The sequence below is a fragment of the Cavia porcellus genome, unplaced genomic scaffold, assembly GCF_034190915.1.
Source record: "Cavia porcellus strain 051 isolate PalLab524CR breed Dunkin Hartley unplaced genomic scaffold, mCavPor4.1 scaffold_16, whole genome shotgun sequence".
Taxonomy (NCBI): domain Eukaryota; kingdom Metazoa; phylum Chordata; class Mammalia; order Rodentia; family Caviidae; genus Cavia; species Cavia porcellus.
In genome coordinates, this window is record NW_026947499.1 from 20,838,510 (window position 1) to 20,858,501 (window position 19,992).

Here is a 19,992-nt window from a genome sequence, read left to right on the forward strand (position 1 = left end):
TTCCATGCCACGCTGGCTCATTCGTTCCAGTCATTCCGTCGCTGACAGATACCCGTGAGACTGTCCACACCATTGGTTCGGCTTTTGGGGTCACTCCCTGGGCCGTGCGTCCCTCGCAAACGTGCTGGCTCCTGCAGGTTGCTGCTCACCAGCTGCCAGTCTCATGCCTTTGGGAGCAGAGCACACTTGGCCTCAGGCTATGTGTCTCCCGCAGCCGCCACCCCGCCCCTCCGTGGCCCCAGACGTGAGCTGCGGCCGCCATCCATCCATGGCACCAGGCATCACCTCTGGCCACCACTACAGGCCTCCAAGCCCCAGCCCCTTGCATGGTCGCAGCTGAAATACGTTATTTCACTGCGCTGTCTTAGCGCATCATAGTAGCGTCTAGGTGGGACCTCTGTCGCCCCTGCCTACTATGTCCCAGCGTTTGCCCTGCCCACTCTGTGTGTTCCATGCCAGCCTGCCCCTCTGCGGCGCTGGACACAAACTGCCTCCGCCGCTGCTGTTCCTCTGTGGCACCGGGCGCGTGCTGGGCGCGTGCCACTGCTACCAAGCCCCATCCCCTTGCGCAGTCGCAGCTGAAATACATTATTTTCCTACGCCGTCTTAGCACATCATAGTAGCATCTAGGTGAGATTTCTGCCCGCCCCTGCACACTATGTCCCAGCGTTCGCCCCACCCACTCTGCATGTTCCATGTCAGCCCACCCCTGCCTGCTGTGTGGTGGTGCTCATCTTGCCCCAAGCACAACTCTGCTCTCTTCCTACAGGTGCTATCTATCTCAGTGTTTCAAGCTGCCTTAAACACTGCGCGTTTCCAAAGTCTCGTGGCCCCGCTCAAACATTTTTTTTTTTTTTTACAATTCAGCTCCACTCAAGAGAGGCTATTTTTTTTCTTACAATTTTTCTACCATTTATTCAATATTACTGACCACCTGATAATTTTACCAGCCTGCCTGCCTTATAATCTTAAATGCCAATATTAAGCTCCTACATACTTACTTAATTCTACAGATAACTTTTACTATAGTCCAGATCTCAAACAACAAGGCAAAACTTGACTTTCAAGCTCCACAGAGACCTTGATATGGTTGTTCATATTTTAAATAACTCTTACAGTTCTGAGACAGACAAATCTACACAAGGTGAAGCTACCTGCCCCTCCGCTATGTGCCACACTCAAATTCATCAGAAGACACCAGACAAAATCCCCCATCCTGGCATTCTTCGAGACCTTACTCCAGGGCTGTTGGGCTATCCTGGCCACCAGAGAGTGGCTGGGCCATCCTAACTTGTAGCCCTCACAGGTCACAGGGGCCAACTGCCTTAGTGGATATCTGTCTCAGAATCCAAGTCACTTTAAAACTCTCAAGGTAAGACATTCTCTATATTCGTGGACATAAGAGACCACATATACAGAGTTCTTACTGAGTTTTTAGGCTAATAAATCCTCAATGTCTCATGCAGTATTAAAGGTCAAACCATGCCAGTTATAAACAGGGCCTATTTTTATGCAGGTCCCAGTCCTAAATCTTAAAATGCTTTTATTCCCTTTTAAACTGCCATCCTGGTTTCACACCACTCAGGCCCTAGGTCTAACCATCCTTTTGGTACTCATCTCTGCCTTACGACTCACAGGTTGTCATGTTTTGTTATCCAATTTGGTGCTTAATTTCTTACATTCTATTAATGATCATTTCTATAGCAGGACTTTCTAACAGGATTGCCTACAGACTCCAACATCATATATACCAGAGATAAGCCTTACCTACCTACCTTTTAACTTTTATGCTTTCATATGGGGGAGTAAGCACCTCTCATAAGTTCACTCCTCCTAATCCCACGTTTAATTTTTCAGAAAGCTGCCTTGCCATAAAAATGTTCCTACCTCAACGTCATCCTGATAGAATAACAGGTCTAAATCAAAGACACCTTTCCCTCTACCTCACTTGGGTCCATAAATATGACAGTGCCATTGTCTCCTCATAACATCTTGTCTCTTTGTTTTTCCAGTCTAACATACGTGCATTCACCAGTGAAGTTGTCTTGGCCAAAACAACTGGCACCAGCGTCTACTTGGGCATCAACCTTCATCTCATCGACTCCCCTAGGCTCCAGTACAGCACCCTCTGCCAGCAGAAAGTAGTTAAAGAGAGAAATCTTTGCCCCTTTTCACAATAATAATCATAAGACAGGATATGAAAGGGTTTTGGCCCAGACAGGACTCTGTAGCCAGGAAAGACTCAACCAGAAACAAGAAGCCCCATCTCCCCTGCCCCTAGGAAGTTACCTGTGACACCATCTTCCCGCCCCTGGAACTTTACATATGGCGCCAAACCTAGGACCAATGGGCTACCAGTACATCCCTAATGCCCACCTTAGGTTCCACCCCAAACTGAGGCTATTTACATGCCCCCATGCCATGTGTCCACCGGAGAGATCGCTGGAAGCCAGTGGTGGGGGTGCCGGTCATCTCTCTCCGTGTTCTCAGAATAAAGGCCGCTTTTTATTTTATACTTCTCATCTTTTGGAAATATTTTTCATCTTTTGGAAATAATCCTAGCAGGCAGATGTGCCAGACACATAAGCAAACTATCAGAGGCTGATCTGAGACACATGAAGTATATCAAGGACAGTGTTATATAAAACTGACATCTTTTTCTGATCTCAGGGCAAAGTCAGTTTAGAATTTCCCTGAAGCCCAGGCCCACCCAATCCCAAGCAATTTCACCTGTGACTGTCTGCTGCCTCCCGGTGGTCACTGAAAACCAGTTGTTCGAGGCCAGGGTGTGTGGTCCAGTCGCAGTTTAAGAACCTGATGCTCAGATTTCTTGATTCTTAGCCTGCTTTGCCCCAGGGTGAGGAATCCTCCTTATCTCTGTATCCTCTGCCTGTCTTATGACCAGGAAGGAGGAGCTAAGATTACTTGGAAAAGTTTGAACACATCTACCTGGAGGAGGGGGAGAGCTCAGGGCCCACCTGAGGCCTGTCTGTACCTTTCTTTGATATGGAGTGTGGTCTTGGAAGTTGTCCCAGAGCTTTGCACTGGATGGTAAAGGACTCAGGGACTGACACATGACTCAGGGGCTGGTGCCAGGTGTAGACATAAGGGGATGTGTGGGAGGTTGGTGGTTATGGTACCAAAGATGCAGAAAAGAGACCACTCACGCTGAATATTTACTCGGATCTTGGTGGCCTGCTCTACATTCCTTCATGGAAATTGAGCATGACCAATACACAGTCCTGCTCTCAGAGTTTCATCTTCTGGGTGAGGCCATCCTTTAGACAGTTTGAGACAGTCTCAGCAGACTGTCTCAAAGATTTGTATCCACGCATTGTAATATATATTTGTTGTAAGCGAGATAGTTTTCTCAGATTCCAGGCAAAGGATCTAGTGGAAATCCATGTATGGAACATTCTTATCTGTTAGATTTCTTCTCTTGTGGAGGAAAGAAACACACTGAGTTTTTTTTTTTTGTCTTTTTCCTTTTTATCGGTACCAGGGGTTGAACTCACAACTCCCTGCTTGCAAGGCAGGCGCTTATGCCACTGAGCTAAGTCCCCAGCCCCGAAACACACTGAGTTTTGTAATAGTTTTTCATCATGAATATGACGTGAACTATGTATGCATCCTGTTATCTAAAGTCAACAGGGAAGCACAGCTAAAATGGTAAGGACAGGGAGAGAGAGACTGAGAAGGTCCCAGGTCCCATTGATGAATACAGGAAAACTACAACCATCATACTTCAGACTTGATTTTGGAGGAGAAAACTTAGCCTCCATCTTCTTATGTCTGTGTTTCTTCATGCAATGTTCTTGGATGAAAAAAATTCCTGAACCATTAAGGAAATAATGAACATGTGAGTCACTTAACTAAAATAGTGAAAGAAACATGTGGTGAAGAGGGCACACAGGTCACAAGTAGAGTGATGCTACACAGTGTGGCAGGCAGGTTGACTTATAATCTGAGGCCGGAGCATCTCCTTGCAGCATTTCTGGGCTGCAATCAGGAGAAAGAAGTCACAGCACTCGTTGGGGGCAGAGCTGAGCGGAAGCCTTGGGGTGCCATGATGCGAACTCGTGAGGACCAGGTTTAGTTAGGCTCAAGGTCAAATTTTCTTCTAAGTGAAGGATTCTAGGGTAGTCAGTGTTAGAGACTACAAAGTGGCTCTGAGCAGGATTTAAATTTTACTAATTGGCTTTCTATATTTGTCTGTGAGTCTGTCCTAGGCCTCGGCCCCTTGCCTGACAATGGGAGCTGATTCATAGTAAGTGAACCTCTAAGAATCATTGGTCCTGGCTGAGGCCTGTAGTGGCCTGTGAGGCCAGAGATACCTCAAAGGGCAAGAGAAGGCCACAGCTGAGGACACGTTGGTTCCAACATTGATTAAGTAAATAGAGATTGCAGCTGAAGAATTTTCACTCCTGTAGTCTCAATCCCACTATAAATGTCATCCTGGAGATAAGACAGTTCTCCTAAATTGGCGTAATTTACTACTTGGAGAAGTCTTTGAAATGACTCCCAAAGTCCTGCTCATTTCCCATGCTTTCCTCAGTTTCCCCACCCTTTGTTGTGGGACCTAATAAAAATAGGCAGTCCAGAGCTATGTCTTTGCCCTCCGGGTCTCGAGCTCAGCTAAAGGGTTTTGACCCTCCTGGAGCCCTAAAATCATACCACTTGTCTCATTTTATTTAATCTTCGGCTGTACACTCGTTTGGGAGATCAGGGATCTAGGTCAGGACCCGATAAGTCAAAAGTGAAGACAGGGAGTCTCTAGGTATAGTGGTAGCTCAGTTCTTGGACTCAATTCTTTCTATGATTCTGGTTGCAAATTCAATTGGATGAGAACTGAATCAAATTCAGTGGTTAGGGTCAGTGTTAACTTTATGGGGAAATTTGATTTGGTTCTCATCCAGTTCTGTTTGCAACCAGAATCATGGAAAGGATTAAATTCATGAACCAAGATACCATTGTAATGAACTGGATTCTTTGGCAGTTGCTTAGCAGATCTAGGAGCCTCCAAGATGGTACCTCTGGGCAGAGACAGGTGAGATGCAAGTGAGTTCAGACCAGTTCCCTGGCTCTTCCCTTATTTACATGAGGCTGAATGTGCTAAGAGCACGGTTACCAACCCCTGCCTTCTATCGTGTACCTACCACATAGCAACATGAAGACACGGGCCATGGCCTGTGCCTCCCATTCCGAACCAGCAGTCTAGTGTCTCCTGTGGGTGACCCATTACTGTGGCAAAAGTGCCACAGATTTCCTGATCTGGGAGCACAGAATGTGGAGAGTGCATTTCATAGGTAAGGAGAGAGGTTGAAAGAATGTGACAATTCTAAGGTTACTTGGCACAGGTAAAGAGCAGGATCAGAGAACTCCTAGATCTGTAATAATGACTTTCTTGGATGTTCTGGGACTATCCTGGCCTGGGAGAGTTGTGTGAGAAAATCTTCAGACTAAATATTTGGGTTCTTGATGCAGACAGCTCCCCTCTCTGGTTTTTCAGCTGCCTGCAGAGGGTTGGGGGTTGCTACTCCTCTTGTGAGGTGGACAGCCTTCTGGAGGACAGCTATTTCCTGTACACTTTGGGCCTGATCAAAGTCTCCAAGGCTGGGATTGTTCAGATTAGATCTAACAGGAGCAGTTGTTTCATGAACTTTCACCTCACAAGAAATCTTGAATTATCACTTGAGTCTTATGGGTTCAGTGCATAAAATATCATTTACTGACATCATGAAATGTGAACTGTACATGTAAAAGTATAATTATAACTGTTTTGGGGGAGCCAGGTCTTGCATATTTACAACCAGCACAGATCTTTCCCCTGCCACAGTGAGAGAAACCCCGCTCTCCCTGGGTGCTCAGAATATTCTGTCACTAAGCCTCTGCAGTGCTTCTACATCACAGGCAACCTCATTCCTATCACTGGTATTATTATCGCATTACACACCCCACAGTTCACAGCTGAGAATTTCAGCACCTGCTGTCCTTTTGATAAAACCTGGCATGGCCTGCTTCTCTCCACCTGGGGTGCCTATTTTCCCTACAGGGAAAACCTACTCCTTCCCTTAGATTCCTGCAGAGAAAAGACAAGAGATCCCAAGCTTGGAAACCCTTGTGAGACCTCAGAATCTGTGTTTAATTAATAAATCTCCTTCTTGGGTTTGTGCCATTTAATTTTGAAAATTCAGTTTCTTAAATTCAGTATAGCTGTCCCCATCTCACAGCAGGTAAATTGAAGCCCAGAGACTCTTGAGTTGCTAGAGCAGAAACCCATGCTACCCAGTCTGGGCTTCGATTCAGACGTCTTGAATTTATTTCTTGGGCTCTGTGGGAATAGAATGTGTCTTGGATGGGAAGGGGTAATGTGAGTGTCAGCGCAGCAAGACATGTGCCCCGAGAAGTTCACTGCCATCCGCCATGATGGCCTGCATGTCACCAAGAGCCAATGTTCAGGTGGTGGGGCTTCCTGGGCTGTGCTTGGGGTAGAGCTGGAGATCCTGTGGGGGAGTGGGGAGGCTGCTGTGCTGTGCTGTGCAGGCCTGGTATAAGGAGATGTGCATGTGTTTGCTTCCCTCTGAGGACACTGCAGTGCCTCCCTCTCTCATGGTCACTGTCATCCTGAAGTGATTTTGTTGTTGCTGAGGACTGAGCCCCCTTGTCAACTCTACCATTGGACCCAGGATCTTTGTGTCCAGGAGGATGAGGGCACACATACTAATTAAGGTCAATTTTTGCTTCAGAACTTTTCTAAAAACCTACTGTTCATACAAACATCTGATTGAGACCCCATTGTGCCCTCCAGTGATATCTGTAATGTCATGGAGGTAACCAACTTTTAGAAATTTCTATCCTGAAACAACTGTATTATCCCACTCAAATGCAGACTCTAAACCTTGCTAATAATGTCCATTGACCTCTCTGGCCCCAGACACTGAGGTGATGCTATGTGAGGGTCATTCTCCCCTAGCACTTGCAGACGAGGCCTGCACTGACAGAATTTCCGTGGTTTTAGGAAGCTGGCAAGTAAAGTTATACATATGCCGTCCTCATTGTTATGGTGAATCAGCTGAGCCTGGAGAGGTTCAGGAAACTGATCTCATCCCATCCACCTGGATGTGAGGGAGAACTAGAAAGTTCCACATCATGTGCAGAGTTCTCTCTTGTCAGTCTGACCAAGGCGGGAAGGGACTGTGGAAAGTGGGTTGGTTTTGCCTTACTTCCCTGTCTGCCTGTGTCACTGTGCGCACTCTCAGAACCGTCCTACAACTGACAACGATAGCCTCTTTCTTGGCCTGGGCCCTACTGATGGTCAGAGTTGCTGTTGTCCCTGATTTGAGCCAGAGAATGCATCAGGCATCCCTGAGGCCTGGTTATCATCCCAGTAGGTGATCAGCACAGGAGCTTAGCCTGGCTTCTGTTGGTACAAGTGCACGCTGTAGCCTTCTATGTCATATCTCAGACAAGTGAGCTTAGCTGTCTGTCCTGGCTCGCTGACAGTGATGAAGGCTGAGTCAGTTTTGAGGAGACCACAAAACTTGCAAAGAGAGAAAAGCAGAGCTGGACTTGAAGATGAAAATTCCCTTGAAACAGCGCCCTCAGTTGTCCTGCAGGGATTCTGCAGGCCCACGGACAGCCCCTGGGAAGACCTCCCACCCTGGGGCGTGGCCTGAGGATGGAGCATTAGACTACATTAGCTAATCTACCTTTCCCTTCTGGCAGCTTCACCCACCTACTCTGGCTCACAAAAGCCAGTGAGAACAGTGGGAATCTCTACCCTACAATCCCCATCTTGCAGGAGGTTCCCTAATATTCTACTCATGCAGACAGCACCCAGCTAAGCTGAGTCAGGAATAGGCTGGTCCCAGATCAGAGCTGGGACTTGGGGCAACACCTGTTCAGTGAACAAGGAGCCTGAGGAAGAAGAGGATACAGGCCATTAGTAGAGGTACCCTGATGCTGCTTCCTGAAGCCGAGTGGTTTCCTCCCAAGCCTCTCTTATCCCCTAAGTGGAGAGAGCTGCCCATTATGCAAATCAGCCCAAGTCCAGGGCAGGCACTGAAGGAGCTTTGTGGTGTATAGAGTAGAGCTCAGGGGACCAAATAAAGCTGGGTAGCCGTGCAGATCAACTTCAGCACTCAGAGTGGTCCTTTAGCTGTTAGTCCCATAGTTTGGACTGGATTGGCCATGCAGAGGTCACAACTGAGTTTGCCTTTTTCAGAGAGTCCAAACCCTTCCCAGAGTGTCTTCCCTGTCCCTGTGTGATGGCTGCCAGAGAATCACCACCATACCTCAGGAAATTATTTCAGGGACCGCTGGCCCTTCTTCCCTTCTATTTGTCCCACCAGGGTGGTGGGTAATTTTGGTCCAGGACTCCAGGTTTTATAGCAGAATGCAGATGTCAAGTATAGACCTAGCTTCATCTGCAGAAGAGACCTTCTAGCCACCAATGAGTGAGCCTCCAGCTGCCACTCTACATGGGACTACAGGTGGCTTAGACAGGGGCAGCTCAGATCACAGAGTGCCTCACTTGTAGAGCCAGAAATAAAAATTTTACATAGACAAGGGCATGTGGAATGTTTTAATAACCATCCAGTCCTATAAGCTTTGCCCTTGGCTGTGGGCTCCTGAGGTCATAGGTGCTGTGCCTCAGTCTCCCCAGGGAGCAGTGTGGTCAGGTACAGTTCAGGTGCTTAAATAAATGTTGGCTCCAGAGAAGACAGATGGATGCCAGCACCAGCATCTCAAGTGAATCCTATAATGAAGTTGTCTTCATTACTGGGAAAAATATATCAAATATACAAGATTGGTGCTTGCAATCCCAGCACACTGGAAGGCTAACAAGGTAAAGGAGATTGTAAATTCAAGTTTAGCCTGAGCAAGTTAACAGCTTTGTGAGACTATCTCAAAAAAAAAAAAAAAAGAAAAAAAAAAGCTTAATGAGCAAATTCGTGACCCTTATTCTCACTATGCGGTAGAGACAGACAGAGAACAGATATGGGGATGATGGAGGAGCTCCCATGAGAAGCATCTGTCTGGCAGGCCAAAGGCCATCAAAGCAAAGAGGAAGGAGATGATACATGTGTCGTCACAGGGCAGTATTTGTGAACAGTGGTGGCATTTTAGTAGGAATGGAGTTAGCTTTTGTGAATGAAATACCTGAGCCTGTGTCAGAGAAATATGCACTGATTTCCAATAACCGGATTGAGAGATAGGACAGAAAAATCTGTACATTAGGTCAAGGGTGTTTTTTGGTAAAGTATTACCTTTTTATCCAGGTGCCAGGTCATGATCACTAACCTTCCTTACAGGTTAGAATCCTCGTAATGCCTTAATTTACCAGAAATCCAGATGGCTTTTGCAGGTGGCACTCTGCTGCCCCTTGGTGGCCACTCCACACTGGCTGCAGCTAGAGGCTCAGGGGTCATCCCTGCTCCAGATTCAGAATGTGCTGAGGTCAGTGATTCCCTGGTCTGTGTCCTGCTGGCCTCAGGAGAGGAATTTCTGGTCTTTATGTGGTCCTGACTTCATCATGAGCAGGTGAGAGGGGCCTAGATTATGTAGGAAACCAGCTCACCGTCAGAGGGAGCAGCTTTCTATTCAGTCATCCTGCACCTTGCTCTAGGCACTGAATGGTCATGATGGTGATAACTTGGAGTCAACCTGGGGCACACAGGACCTGAATTTATTGGTGCCAGCTTCAATGCACAGTAAACATCTAGTTGGTGGTGGTCACTGCACAAGATATGGATGTGAGAGGATCCACTCAAGAAATATTCATTCAGACTCACTTTGACTTGACCCCACAGTCCATCCTGAGAATCTAGTATGAACTAACACTGTCCCTTCTACAAAGAGTCTCCTGTGCTATGGATGGGTGATCATATGTGGCATGCTTGGTTCTCAGATCCAAAGGATGGTTGCTATCAACTTTTTCCAGTACATCATGTCACTGGAGGTTGATTATGTGGCCCAGTGCCGCTCCCTAGCAAGCAAATCAATTGATTGGAATTCTTCTGGGGAGACTTTTGCTCTAATAAAGGTAGGAAGCATATAGGATTTTTTCTGCTTCTTTTCACTTGAATATGAGTGTCATAGTTGGGGCTGTGGTTTTAAATCCATGCAAATGAAAGCAAATCCAAAATCATCAGGTCTCCAGCTTCACAACTGGCATAAACAGGAGCTCTGGAGGGTGGATGATTGTGGCTCCTTGTACAAGGAGGATTTTGTCACAGAACCAAGGCCGCTTCTGTGTTGGAGCTATGAGGAAAGGCAAGTGAAAGTTGACATCACTTTGCAGAGTATTTTTGAGTATTTAACGGAGTGCTGGCTTGGTGTTGAAGATCTATTAAGCTATTTGTCTTGGAAACACTTTATTTCTCCATCAATTTTGAAGGAGCATTTTAAAGATTATAATAGCCTGGGTTGGAAATTTGTCTCCTGGACTCTAAAGTTGAGAAGTTTGCTATTCTACTAATGGGTTTACCTTTATAAGTGATTTGTTTGCTTTTCTCTGACATTTTTTCTGCTTTTAAGACTCTGTGTTTTTGTTCGACATCTACAATTTTGAGTGTGATATGTTACAGGTTGCTTCTTTTTTCATCGCAATTATTTAGGACTCTGTAATCCTGCTCACTTCCATGTTGAATTTTTTTCATAATTGGAAAGTTTTCTACAGATTCTTCACTCCATGTGTTCTGTGTTTTAACTTGTCTCTAACTTCAGTTAACAGTTTAGTCTTCTTAGCATTATCTAGTAGCTGTTGGATAAATTTTCTTGAAGTCTTATTATTTTTAAGGCTTCTTTGAGTAAATAATTATATTACCATTTTGTTTTCAATTTCCAAAACCATATCTTCAGATTGGTAATTTCTGATGTTCATGAATTCTGGAGAGTTCCTCGTCTTTGGGATTTCCTTTTGGCACTTTTTCTTGGAGTTGACATCTTTGACAAATTTGTCATTCATGTTTTGGTTCATTTTGGTTACTTCTTCCAAACTTTGTTTCTCTCATGAACACACTGGCCATTTTGTATCATAGTTTCACCATGTTTTGGGTTGCTGTCTTTTAACCCACTGAGTTTCTTTACTTCAACCATTTCATGGAGTTCTGTACATAATTTAATGATGCATCTCAGGATCCTAGAAATACAAAACAACCCAAACCTAAAACACTGGAGAAAAGATATCCTTTTAAACAAAAAGTGCAAATTTCACATGCAAAAGAAGGAATCCCAATTATATTTCTTACTATGTACTGAAATCAAATCAAAATGGATCAAAGATCTATACAAAAAAGATACATTGCATATTATGACAGAAAAAATGTTAAAAATCTTACAAACATGGTCATAGGCAAGGACCTCCTGAATGGAAGCCCAGTTATGCAAGAAATAATACCCAAAGTCAACAAATGGGATTATATAAAATCAAAACTTCCTTCTAGAGCTAGTAGTCTTTAATCTTACAAAGAATTTATTCAAATGGAAAAGGGAACAAGGGAAAAGAGAGGGAGAAGGGAAGGGAAATGCAGTCCAAAACATAGAGCATGAAAGGAAAAATGGAAACACTTTTTGTAAATGGGGAGGGGAAGATGCACTAAGAGGAGAGGGAAAGGGAAAAAGGAATTAAGGTATATTGTGTACAAATTCAATTTCTCCATAATGAATGTGATCATTATGCATGGAAGCTATGTACTAACAAAAAGCAACATAAAACCCCTTCTGCACAGCAAAAGAAACAACAAAACAAAATCAAGGAACAACCTACAGAATGGGAAAAATGTTGCTAGCTACTCCTCAGACAAAACACTAATATTAGGCCCCTGAAAATAAAAGACCCAATAAAAAAAGTGAGCCTTTAAAACAAATAGAGACTTCACAAATGGAGAGTAAAAATAGCCAAAAAATACTTAAAATTTGTTTCAACCTCTTTGACCATTAGAGAAATTCCAGTGAACACTGAGATTCAATCTTACTCAATTCAATCTTACTCTAATAACCATAAGCATGGTTATTACCAAAGACTCAAAAATGAAATTCTCAAGGGAAAGGAGCATTTCTGCATTGTTGAGAATGTAAAGTAGTACAAGCACTTTGACAATCAATATGGAAATTCCTCAAAAGAACAAAAATAGAAATTGTAGCTATGTGCCCCCTGAGTATGTATCTCTCTGAAAGAGCTAAAGTCATCACACTACAGAAATGTGTGTACACTTGTATTTATAGCAGCATGGTTACAACAGCTAAATCTTGGAAGTAGCCTGTATGTTTTTCAAAAGGTGAATGAATAAATAAAATGTGCCACATACACACAATGGATACTGTTCAGCCACAAAGAAGGGTAAATCTGAGTCACTTGTGGGAAAATGGATACACCTTGGGACCATAACACTAAATAAAATAGGCTAGACACAAAAGGTTAAATATTCAATGATTTCTCTTAGAGACCCAAAATATAAATAATTTAAAGTGCAAAATAAAAGAGACATGTTAAGAAGCATGGAGTAGACTTTATAGAGATGGGAAGGGAATCTGGGGAAGAAGGGACAAGGGAGATATGGGAAGGGTGGGGGAAGTAAAAATGATCAAGATACACACACACACACACACACACACATATATATATGATATATTCTTAGGAGGAATATAATCACTATATCTCAGAAACATATAGTAATATAAACATTTTAAGACTAGCCCTGAATTAAGGCTGGCAAACCTGACACTGCTGGTTTCAAGCAGGAGCCTAAAGAGATGTCTTTCTATGGTCTGTTGGACATTTTAGAATTTGGGCAGTGAAATGGTCAATTCATTAGAAAGAAAAATCTTGAAGCAACACCCCCCCCCCCATGAACAGCTGTGAGCGTGGCAGGCTCTGGTGACCCAGGATGGGAGCCTCCAGTGTTTGCTGGGACCCCTGCCATCCTGTGACCTGGAGTGCTGGGAAACCAAGCAAGCCTTCCCCCCTTGCCTGCTTTGTTTTGTTGAACATACATGAGGGCAGGGATGGCCGTTTTGGGGAGAGTGAGAGACTCTACAACAGCCACTAGTGACTTCCCTATAGTCTGGTTTTGAAGACCCAAAATGCCTTCTTCAATCTGTTCAGATAAGTTTTATACTATGTTGTTTTGTATGAATTCTCTGTATTGGAAGACATGGACAACTAGTTGGAAGAAAACAAGAGACTGTATGATTGACAGTGAAGATCTCAGTTGTCTAGCTTGAAATTTATATCTCTTGCATTGCTTTCTTGTGTCCTGTTTTGTTCTGTTTAATTTTATCCCCTTTAAAATAAAAATAAAAATTAAAAAACAAACAAAAAACATTTAAAGATAAGCACAACACACATACAAAAGCAAAAAAAAAAAAACAGAGATAAAGGGACAGCCCTATACTCTATGCTTTTGATGAGAATTAGTTCAGTCACTATTGAAAAAAGTATGAAGAATGAAGGTTTCTCAGAAAACTAAAAGTAGAACATTCTTATCCATATCCATATACAGCTGTACCATGCCTGGGTATAAGCCTGAAGGAATAGCACATTTTAGGGATACATGCATATAGACTGTGACACAATTAATAGCTAAGCCATGGGGTCAGCCTGTGTATTACTCAATGGATAAATGGTTAAAATAAAACATGGTATATAGCCCTGGCCCTGAGCATGTGCAGGTTGAAACCTAGCATACAGGGAAGCCTTGGGACATCGCTCCCAGGTGATAAGACCATGCCCCACTTCTGAAATCAAGATGAATGGGAGGTGCCCACAGGCCTAACTGGCCCATGCCCAGCAAACTCCTAGTAGCTGGCAGTGGCCTGAATTCAGGCCCAGGCCCTGGGCATACAAAGGTTGAATCCCAGCACAAAGGGAAACCTTGGAACATCACTCTCAGGTGGTAAGACCATGCTCCATGTCTTAACTCACAGGAGGACACATGAGAGTTACAAGCAGGCCTAACTGGCCCACACACAGTGAACTCCAAGTGGCTAACAGTTACCTGCTGTCTGCCTCAAGAGCCAAAAGTGGGCCAGGTGATTCCTAACACATGGGGGAAGCTTTGAAACTTCACTTGAAACCCAGAAATATAGGAAAATGACAAAATGAAAGCGCAAAATGCAATTTCAAACTTCCAGCCTAACCCAAGCAAGCCTAGGAGATATGGACACAGAAGAAAATAAAGCCATACACCTGAAATTTCTGAAATGACAACAACTGAAGTAATGAAACAACTCTGGGAAGCTATAGAAGAACTCAAATGAGAAATAGTCTCCCATGTAAAAGATGAAATAATAGATATAATGAAAGAAATGCTGAACACATCAAAAGAAGACATATTTAAAAATTAGAGGAACAATGAAAAAAGATGGAAACTTGAATGAACAATATAAGAAACAAACAGAATACATGTAACAGATTCAAAGAGATATACAAGAAATCAAACTCCATTGAAAGTTGTCAAAACTGCCTCAATGAAAGTGAAGATAGAATTTTAGACCTTGAAGACAAGATTGCAGCTAGTAAACAGGAAAGGAAAGATCTTTTAAAAATAACAAGAAATCAAGAAATAACACTTCAACAGCTGCAAGATGATGCAAAGAAAAACAACATAAGATTGATAGGGATAAATGAAAAAGAAGGGGACAACACAAATGATATCAAGAGGATATTTAGAGAAGTAGTCACTGAAAATTTCCCAAACATGAGAATGGAAACTGACATACAGATCAGTGAATTGTATAGAACTGCAAATAGCCATAGCCAAAATGAAACTACACCTAGACATATAATAAGCAACATCCCAGAAATCCAATGTAAGAACAGACTATTAAAAGCTGCTAGAGAGGGGCTGGGGATTTAGCTCAGCAGCATAAGCACCTGCCTTGCAAGCAGGCAGTCATGAGTTCAATCCCTGGTATCGATAAAAAAGAAAAAGACCAAAAAAAAAAAAAAAAAGCTGCTAGAGAGAAGAAATAGATCACCTGTAAAGGAATACCTATCAGAATCACAGCAGACTTCTCAACACAAACAATGAAGTCAAGAAGAGTGAGGAGTGAAGTATTTCAGATCCTAAGGAAAAATGAATTCCAACCCAGACTGATGTACCCTGAAAATTGTCCTTCAAAAATGGATGGAGAAATAAGATATTTCCATGACAAAGAACACCTGAAACACTTCATGATCACCAAGCCAATCCTGCAAAGAATACTGAAAGACATTCTGGGTAGACATAGGGAAAAACCATAAGCAAGGCAAGCAGTTAAACAAAGTGGAAAGGTAAAGAATCAACAGCAGAAAGATAACATGTCAAAAGTAAACCAACATATATTAGTTATAACCATTAATGTAAATGCATTCAATTCACCAATTAAAAGAAACAGACTGGCAGAATGCATTAAGAAATAACATCCAACTATATGTTGTATACAGGAAACACATCTAGCCCAAAAGGAAGCTCATAGACTAAAAGTCAAAGCATGGAAAACAGTACTCCATGCAACAGAATCCCACTTCCCAAAAAAGCAGGGGTAGCTATATGTTTGTAGACAACATGAACTTCAAACCAAGAATTCTCCTAAGAGATAAAGAAGGCCACTACATACTAGTTAGGGGAAAACTTCAAGAGGAAGAGATAACAATACTAAATATATATGCACCAAATTCCAGAGCACCTAGTTATACAAAGCAAGTATTAATAGAAATGAAAAATCAAATTAGCAATAACATAATTATAACAGGAGAATTTAACACACCATTGACACCAAGGGACAGATCAACCAGACAGAAAATTAGCAAAGAAATACCAGGACTGAATCACAACTGTGAACAAATGGACTTGATAGACATATACAGAATGTCTCATCCAGCAACAGAATACACATTCTTCTCAGTAGTACATGGGACATTCTCTAAAATAGGCCATATACTAGCCTGTATAGAACTGAAAATAGAACATATTTAAATAAATGAAAAAGAGTTGAAGTTATCTCATGCATGTTATCGGATCATAGTGCCATGAAACTAGAAATTAAAGATAAAAGAAACTGCAAAACCCCCACAAACACATGGAAACTGAATAACACACTCTTGAGCAATCAGTGGGTCACAGGGGAAATAGAACAAATTAAACAATACCTACAAGCAAATGAAAATATAAATACAACTTACCAGAATATGTGGGATGCAATGAAAGCTTTCCTCACAGGAAAATTTATTGCACTGAGTTCCCACATCAGGGAAACAGAACAAATACAAATAAATAACCTAATGCTACATCTAGAAAAAAAAAGAGCAAGTCAAGCCCAAAGCCAAAAGAAAGAAGGAAATTACAAAAATGAGAGCAGAAATTAATGCAATAGAGACTAAGAAAACAATCCAAAGAATCAATGAATCAAAGAGTTGGTTCTTTGAAAGAATAGATAAAATTGATAAGCCCCTAGCCAACCTTATTTTAAAAAGGGAAAAAAAAGCTCAAATTCATGCAATAAGGAATGAAAAAGGTGAAATCACTACAGACCCTGTGGAAATACAGAAGATCATCAATACCTATTTCAAAAACCTCTACTTTCCTCTGCTTGATAACACAGAAGAAATGGACAGATTCCTAGAAATATATGAACTACCAAAGCTGAGTCAAGAAGATGTAAACCTGCTGAATAACCCAATATCTACTAATGAAATTGAAAATGTAATTAAGTCCTTACCTACAAAAAAGAGCCCAGACCCAGACAGATTCACTGTAGAATTCTACAATAAATACAAAGAAGACTTAATGCCACCACTCCTAAAATTCTTCAATGAAATTGAAAGGAAGAGGAAGGCCAGGTGTCCACAGTCCACCTTCAGGTGAGGCAGGTGTCATATTCCATCCCTCAGAAGGACTGAGCCCACCCCATAGCCAGGCTTCTAGAGGGTCACCATCCCTACTGAGCTTCATCCAACACACCCCACAGCCAAAGAGCATTGAGACAGCAATTCTGGGGTCAGTCTCTGGAAACTAACTATAATTGGGAACCTGGTGGTTGATAGGATTATTTCCAAAAGATGAAAAGTATCTCCAAAAGATGAGAAGTATAAAACAAAAAGAGGCCTTTATTCTGAGAACACGGAGAGAGATGACAGGCACCCCCTACTGCTGGAGTCCAGCGATCTCTCTAGTGGACATGTGGCGTGGGGGGTATGTAAGTAGCCTCGGTTTGGGGTGGAACCTAAGGGGGCATCAGGGATGCATGGGTAGCCCATTGGTCCTAGGTTTGGCACTATAGGTAAATTCCCAGGGACAGGGGAGATAGGGGCTTCCTGGTTCCAGTTGAGGCTTTCCTGGCTCCAGTGTCCTGTCTGGGCCAAAATCCTTTCATATCCCATCGAATGATTATTATTATGAAAAGGGGTGAAGATTTCTCTCTTTAACTACTTCCTGTTGGCAGAGGGTGCTGTACTGGAGCCTAGGGGAGCTGACGGGATGACGGTTGATGCCCAGGTAGAAGCTGGTGCCAGGTGTTTTAGCCAGGACAACTTCACTGGTGAATGCACGTATGTTGACTGGAAAAACAAAGAGACTCAAGATATTATGAGGAGACATGGCACTGTCATATTTAAGGACCAGGTGAGGTAGAAGGAAAGGTGCCTTTGATTTAGACATGTCATTATATCAGGATGACTTTGAGGTAGGAACATTTCCACGGTAAGGCAGAATTCTGAAAATTAAATGTGGGATTAGGAGGAGTGAAGTTATGAGAGGTGATTACTCCCCCATCTGAAAGCATAAAAGTTAAGAGGGTAGGTGTATAAAACTTGTCTCTGGTCTAGGAGTTGAACTGGAAAAAAATAGGGGGATCAAGGAAGGCAGTGGCTGTACCAGTATAGGGAATGTAAGGGCTTAGGCTTTCGTTTAACCAGACAGCTGAGGGTAGAAAGAACGACGACTGTTATCATATAGAACATTATGAAGGTGATCTTATGCATGATGTGGGAGTCTTTAGGAAAGACTGTCAAGAGTTCTGCTGTAAAAATGATCATTAATAGAATGTAAGGAATTAGGAACCAAAGTGGGTAACAAAACATGACTTAGCCTGTTAACTGTGGCTCTGAGGCCTTTGTGAGATGGAGACGGGTGGGCGACAGAAGATGAGATGATCAGAATGATCAGATTTAGGGCTGGGGAGGGCACCTCTTAGCCTGAGTGATGTGAAACCAGGATGAGAGTCCAGCAACTTTGACCACTATAGGGGTAGCAAAGAGGACCAGATGGAGGCTACTCATCTGGTTCTAAATCCAGTGGCTTTAGAACATTTGAGATAAATTAGATCTCCTGGGGATATGGGACGATCTGGTTTGTTTTCTACAGAGGGTTGTGGAAGGCAGAGATCAGCATGTTATCTCAACAGATGTTGGAGGAAGGAGAGGACTGGGACATAGTCAAAAAGGGGAGGGAGATTTTGGGGAGTAGGAAGATTGTGGAGTAAGAATAGTCTGCCGTACATAAGTTCAAAAAGACTTAAGAAAGTAGGAGCCCAGGGAAGTGCCCTAAGCTTGGCTAAGGCTAAGGGCAAAAGTTGAGGCCAAGGTTGGTGTAGTTCTAAAGTGAGTTTTGTAAGGTGTGTCTTTATGAGGCCATTTGCCTTTTCTACTTTTCCTGAGGATTGTGGATGGTATGGGATGTGTAGGTGTCAGACGATGTGTAAGCTTGAGGATACCTGTTGAGTGATCTGAGAAATAAAGGTGGGACCATTATTTGAATACTCTGAGGTAGACCAAACCTTGGAATGATTTCTTGTAATATGACTTTGGTAACTACATCAGCAGTTTCCCTGGTTGTGGGAAAGGCTTCTATCATCCTGAAAAATTACAAAGTACAAAGGTGAGAAGATATTTGAGAGTTTTGTGGTGGGGCATGTGTGTAAAATCTATCTGCCAGTCCTGACCAGGGATGTGTCCTCAAAACTGATGGGTAGGAAAGGAAGGGAGTGCCATACGTCCCCGAGGAGAGGTGCTGGCACAGAGATCACAGATGTGAGTAATCTTAAGAATGATAGCTTTTAGAGAAGGGTGTGTGACTACAGGGGCTATGAGTTTGGATAGGGCCTGTGATCCTATATGAAAACACTTGTGCAAGTCAACGATGATGTCTAAGGCCTGTTGATATGGGAGAACATGTTTAGATCTCTGAAAAATCCATCCCTGGGTGTTTTGTGTGTAACCTAGTTTATGAAGTAGCTGTAACTGCTCTGGTGAATAATTGGACTGAGGTAGACTGTTTGGAACTAACGGGAGAAGATTAGAAGGGCAAGGCCCTTGTGCAGTTAACTTGGCTTGTGAATCTGCAAAGGCATTGCCTTGAGCAATAAGATCTGTAGAGTTCTGGTGTCCTCTACAATGAATAACTGCTGCCTGCTTTGGAAGTTGGGCTGCCTCTAGAAGTTTAGAGATAAGGGGAGCATTAATGATGTGGGTTCCCTGCATGGTAATAAAACCCCATTCTTGCCAGATAGAAGCATGAGAGTGTAAAATGCTAAATGTATACTTTGAGTCAGTGTATATATTTATAATCTTATCTTTTGCTAGTGTAAGAACCCTTGTAAGGGCAATAAGTTCTGCACTTTGTGATGAGGTGCCAGGTGGCAGTGGATTTGCCTCTATAACTTTTGACTGGTTAACTATTGCATATCCTGCCTTCTTTTGGTTGTCTGTGTTTGTTGAACTGCCATCTATGAACCATGTGTCAAAGGCCAAGGAGAGAGGTGTGCTACTGATGTGAGGGAAAGGGGTGGGAGTCATCTGTAAAAACTCAATACAGTCATGGTGAGGATGGCCCTCTGAGGTGGGAAATAAGGTGGCTATATTTAGAGGACCACTAGTTGCAATAGAGATGGAAGGATCTTGAAAGAGAGCTAAGGTACCTGTTGAAGGCGAGAAGGGGTCATTAGGGCAGGGAACACCCTATGTGAGATAAGCTCATGTAGGTGATGAGGTGAGTGTACTGTAATAGATTG

The 19,992-nt window shown here is 43.0% G+C and overlaps 1 non-coding gene and 1 gene segment (V, D, J or C); one reads left to right on the forward strand and one right to left on the reverse strand.

The window, feature by feature from the left end:
• The window catches only part of LOC111753989 (Ig lambda-1 chain V region S43-like), a 600,738-nt gene that overhangs the window by 68,910 nt on the left and 511,836 nt on the right, over positions 1–19,992 (reverse strand).
• On the forward strand, positions 12,696–12,830 carry LOC111754019 (small nucleolar RNA SNORA2/SNORA34 family). Its single transcript, XR_002788756.2, has one exon. It is a non-coding gene; the product is annotated as a small nucleolar RNA SNORA2/SNORA34 family (small nucleolar RNA).